Consider the following 6,066-nt stretch of genomic DNA (forward strand, 5'->3'; position numbering starts at 1 on the left):
AATATTAACTCACCAACCTCGGACTACTGAACCACAGAAAATTATCAAAGATAAACTGATGTCTTGTTAGGCTCATCGTTCAACAGTAAGACCATAAAATGATCAGACTAAACATCTGTGTAGCCACTGGACTGACACACTTCGGTTTTCTGTAAGAGGAATGAACTACGTGCTTTGCGGTGGTCGCAGGACGGCCGACTACGTTGTATATACGCTTATAGGTGAGGGTAACCATTTTGGCAATTTAGGATTACCTACTCAGTCGTTACATTTTCAGTTTTGTCTTGTTATGTTTTGTTTTGTTTCAATTCAACCAACCCATATGCCAAATTTGAGCAAGCACTCAAAACAAAAACAAAAATAAAACAAAAAATAGGTCTGGGTATTATAGCCCTGTCTCGGCACAAGGCCTTGCTTCCTGCCCCATTCCTAATGTCATCTGGCTGTCACCTTCTTGATTTTGCTCCTATTTTTCGGCCCCACACTACCGCTCATGACTGCCCCTAGAAACAATCAATTCCAGCCACTCGAGGTAACTACCAGTCACTGCTGTCCCCGTCCCCAGGGCCAGCCCAGAGTGAGCCTCGCAGGAGGGAAGTTGAACATACACGACACATCAGTGTGAGAACGAGAGGGCCGTTCAAATTACCATCTTCCACGGCAAAAGTTCTGTGAGTGCTTAAAAACACTACAGAAACGTCTTGATACATGGATCAAGGAGTTTTCTGAAACAAAGCAAGCAAATCAGCGTTATTCCTGCAACATGCCATCGTCCAGATGAAAGAGCAGCTGAGGCCGAGGGTGAGGTCAGGAGCACGGGTGTCATTTCTGGGATGAACTAACTAATGAGCAGGGGTCAATTAAGGAACTTAGTGTAACAATCAGAGCCAAAAAGACTGAGAAAGTCCCTGAATTATGTTGGCCAAATGTTGAAAATAAGGAAAAGAGAGACTTCATCTGATACATATGTATGAGCTTCATCTTAAATATGGAATGCCTAAGAAAGGCGCTAACTTTAACTCCTCAGTTAGTCCACAGTACCAGTTTTAAGCATTTCTAAGCATCATTAATAAGTAGTATCACTGTTTTTAAAAAAGAAAGTCTAAAAGGCCAACTATAGCATTTTCTTGTTCCTCGTTTCTGAGAAGTTCCTGCCAGTCTTTCAAAGCCAACTACACACAACACTGTCAACGATCCACCCCCAAACCACAAGCTGGATGGACGTCCCAGGATAGTACAATAGCAATCATTCCTCTTTTCTGAAAAGTACATTAACAGTTCTCCAAGACACTAGGAGCTAGAGGAAGGAATTTAACACAAAGCAGTTCCATCTCGATTACCATTCAAAGGTATTTTTGATCCATAAAGCGAGAAAGAGAGGTTAGTGTTGCTCTTACCTACTACATGACATAAGGAGGCCTAAGTGAAAGGCAGAAAAGTTCAGAAACACAAGGATTTCAAATCAACTTTTAAAATATATCCTATGTCATCAGTAAGTTGTTAACTACACTCTCCAAGAAGTCCCTAAGGTCCTAACAAAACGCTGCAAACATACGGGTGGTCCGGTCTGCAAGTCATGCTTGATTCTCGCCCTTCCAAGTGCCCGAGTCATTCTTGTGTCATGTGCTCGATGTGCGAGCCACTAAAAGATCAGCGGAGGAGCTTAATGCTACTGTCACAGTACCACATTTCCATTAGAGGCCGGGACACTCTTTTAATTTATAATATTTGGGACATAATTTTTTTATTTCATGTTAAAGTCATGCAGGAAATACAATGATACAGCTCATTGAGGAGTCAGGTTTCTAATTACGCATAAAACTAGAAATCCAAGCCTAAAAAGTGTTGGCCATGCTTCAAAGTCAGCATAAAACTCAATATTCAGCATTCTGCATTAGTAAGTTGAAAGAAGTGGAACACCAGGTTAGGCCAAGGGAATCGTATAGACAAAGATTTTCCTTGACAATAAAAACAGAACCCTTCCACTGTATTCTGTTATTAAAGTAGAACATGAGCCAATAATATGCTGACAAAGCAGCAAATTGAACTGAGAAGGTTTAAGTTTATTTTATGAGGCTAAGAGCTGAAATTTAAGAATAGATACAAAGGAATACATAACTGAGCAAGAATCCAATTTCTAAATGACTGCCAGACTTGGAATCAACGTCAACACTGTAGCTTCCTCTTAAAATATTTTTCTCATGATCTACAAGAACAATATGAAAGGCAATGTAATAGGGAGGGGAAAAAACCCTGTTTTTTGTTGGTCGGCTTTGCTAGACTAGTTTTAAACTGTGCCTCTTTCTATCTGTGGCATTAAATATGCTTTTTCTTCTTTAAATTATTTTTTTCATTACCATCTCCTTGTAAAATTAATTACCAACATGGTTAAAGACCCATTTGACATACTTCTAATGCCTTCTTCCAACTCTTCAGTGATAATCACTGTTAAATAACGGGTGTTTATCCTTTCAAATCTTTTTCTATGCATATGCATGAACCTAGAGAAAATATATAGTATGGTTGTGTATGAGCTTTTAAAAAAATACAAATGGTTTCATACCAGGTGTCTCTTTCTCATCTTGTTTTATTTCTCTTTCAAAAATATATTTTGGAACTTAGTTCCATATTAGTACATATAGATCTATTTCATTTTTTTTTTTTATGTTGCATACAATTTCATAGTTTATCTAAACCATAGTTTAGTTATTTTCCTTTGAAGGATATTTAGGTTGTTCACACCTAAAAGAAAAACCTCGTTTTCTTCTACAGTTGGTTTCTGTACTCACAACACTTCTGACACTAAATGTGTAGATTACCCACACCAAGCAATTCTCTAATTCTTGGCAGCTACTAATTCAATTTTGTCACTAACTACCTAGACTCAGCAAAGACCCACAGATTAAGGCTCGGTCTCACACGACTGAATATCCCCCACTTTAGATGCCAGTTTAAGTCCCAAGTTGTCACTTGCACCTCTGACAAACTGGCCATAAATAGGGGGTTCCTATGACCCCTTCCTCGGGTTTGATAATTTGCTAGAACAGCTCACGGAACTCAAGAAAGCGCCTTACTTCCTGTTCCCTATTTGCAATGAGAGATACAACTAACGAACAGCCAAATGGAAGAGATGATGTGTAGGGCAAGGTATGTGGGAAGGGGCATGGAGCTGCCCTCCCAGCACCTCCATGTGGTCCTCAGCCCAGAAGCTCTCCAACCCCAGAGCTCAGGGGTTTTATGGAGGTTCCACAGGCATGATGGATTAAATCACTGGCCTTAGACGATTGAACTCAATCTGCCCTCCTTAGAGGCTAAAAGGGAGAGTTCCGCTGGCAACCAGTCCCCCATCCTTAGTGGTTTCCAAAAGTCATCATAAATTCAGGTATGGTTGAGAGGGGCTTGTTAAGAAAAGATATTTCTTTCATCTTTATATTCTGGAGCTATTTCAGGAACAGGGGACAGAAACCAAATATTACCATGAAAGATGTTCCTATTGCTTTTCTCACTTAGGAGATTACAAGGCTTTTAGAAGCTCTATGCCAGAAACTGGAGGTGAAGACAAAATATGTACTTCCCACATCACAGTATCACATCACCATCACAAATAACGCTGCGAAAACCATTCCCTAAAAAGGACCCGATATGTACATAAACACGTTCTCGAGAATTTTGAAGTGTGTGCTACTTATATATTAATGGATAGTGTTAAATTACCCTCCAAAGTAGTACCGATTTATAGTTCCACTGGCAGGGTATGAAAATAATCCCCTGATCATGGCCTCGCCAATTCTCATGACTATTGATCTTCTTAAATTTTCACCAATCTATTGGGCTGGTTTTACTGAAAATTGTATTTCCTTAAATAATAACAGAATGAGAATGAATACCTTCTCGTGTATTGACATCTTCTTCTTTTATTGCTCACAAATTCCTGTTCTTTTATCCACTTTGCAACTAGCAGTTTGTCCTTTTTATTAATTTCAAAAAAAAATTCTTTATACATTGTACCAATTTTTTGCTATAATAGACGCAAATATTTCCCCAGTCTTTACATTTAATTTATATCTGGGATTGTAAACCATCTTGAATTTATTTTGTGAGGTATGGTTCTATTCATTTTTTTTCAAATATAAATGGTCCGTAAAATGGGGGTAAGAACATTTACCTCACAAATGCTTTACTATGTTTAAGAGATTATATTTTTAAATTGCCTGGCGCTTCTTGGCATATAATAAATGTTTACTACATGTTAGATTTGAAAACATATTTAACAAATTGTATAGTTATACTGAACCTATATGGATAATTTAATAATAATATAGCTAGTTATTAATATAATATTTAACAAAAACAGAACCATCAGCCCAGATCATAAAAACTACTAGTCGGTCCATGCCAAAGAGATTCAGTTTTTGTGAAACAACAGAACAGGTTAGTCATGTGTGGCTCCTAGATAGTCTGACTGTTCTTAGACTATGGGAGGCACAGAGGATTTTAACATGTATCAAGCAAATACTAGATGGCAGGAACTGTTTTAAGCACTATACAGGTATTCTTTCCATGACCCTTCAGAATAACACTATTAGGTACTTTTATCTCCATTTAAAAAATGGTAAAATGGAGACACAGACGTTAAGTAACTTTTGTGAGGTTACGTAGTAAGTTCGCAGTAGAACTAGAATGTTTGACTCAAAAGCTGGTGCCCTAGCCACAGGCTAAGCTGGCCCAGTAAAATGCCAAGAGGTGGGTATTATTCCTCCAAACACTTGAAGACTCCAGACTCAGAGAAGCAAAGTGATTTGATCAAAGGTCAAAACTGGTAGAACAAAACTGGTCTGACTTTAAATGACCACAGTCTTTCAGTCTCCACGCAGGTTCCAACTGGAGGATCTCTGTTAAAAGGGGAATGCCAAAATGCCTTTCACGTGAACTTGCAAACGTTAACGAGAGTCTACCACAGGTCCTCGGCTAGAAGCCAGAGATAGGAAGATACACAATACATAGCTGCCGCTTCTAAGTTTGCAGAATATAATATAGAATCACAGAAGAAAGGAGTGTAAGTCAATTGAAGGAAAAAAACAGGGCAAGGCTGGTGGAAGAATACTTCAAGGAAGAAGCGACATTCAGACTATTTAAATGAGCCTGAGCAGACAAGAGGGAGGCAGCCTTGAGCACAGAGAAAAGCAGGGGCATGGGCGAACACGACTATAAATCATCATTGGATAATATATTAAATAATAATTCTCAACTTCCACAGAATAAAATTTTCACAGGAAAAAGCTTCCTCTGGAATAGTGAAAACAACAAAAATAGATGTACACAGAGAACTGCAGTGTTTCAGCCCAGATGAAAGCTTCGACTACATAAATGCTCATTTGTAACTTGTCCTTAGTCAATCCTCGAATATTAATTAATACCAGGACACAGTGGGAACTTCTTCCTAGGCGCTTATGATATTCTTCACGTGACGAAGACCCGATAATAATGCACTCTACCTAAACTGCAGCAGGAATCCATGCAAAACCTAAAGGATTCCTCTAGAACTCAGTTTTGTTAAGCACAGTGCTAGATTTACAATTACAAAGCCATAGAAATGAGCAGGAGTGTAAAGATTATACACTTTACTTTTCTCACTTCGAGACTGAAACCAAGAGAGAGAAAATTACTTGTCCAAAGTGGCATGTTACCCACAGTTAGTAGAACTTGCCTATTCTGTCTTCGAGAAAACTACATGAAGGAACCTTTTAAAATCCATTTTATTTGAAGCTTCCCATTAATCACATGTAATTTAGCCTGGGGATAAAAGAACACAAAGTCCCTTTAAAGGTAATTTCCATGTCCCCAAAGATGTAGGCATGTACTTACTTAGTCAGTCTCTCGATGGTCTGTATGTGAACGTTACTGTGGGTTTGGGAAAGAACAGCTTCATGCTGAGCACATTTCAAACAAAGACCACCAACGCGGTTAGAAATATTCGCGGCAAGAAGTGACTCTTTGTGCCTGAGTCGCTCTTTAAGATCTTCACAATTTTTCTGATATTCAGCTAATTCTTTCCTAAAAAGAAAG

General features: G+C 38.6%; 1 protein-coding gene across 1 annotated transcript in view; it reads right to left on the reverse strand.

The window, feature by feature from the left end:
- SDCCAG8 (serologically defined colon cancer antigen 8) overlaps window positions 1-6,066 on the reverse strand; it is a 206,094-nt gene that overhangs the window by 166,214 nt on the left and 33,814 nt on the right. The gene's annotated exons all lie outside the window — the stretch shown is intronic.

Source organism: Pteropus vampyrus, unplaced genomic scaffold (genome assembly GCF_000151845.1).
Source record: "Pteropus vampyrus isolate Shadow unplaced genomic scaffold, Pvam_2.0 Scaffold159, whole genome shotgun sequence".
In the NCBI taxonomy this organism is placed as follows: domain Eukaryota; kingdom Metazoa; phylum Chordata; class Mammalia; order Chiroptera; family Pteropodidae; genus Pteropus; species Pteropus vampyrus.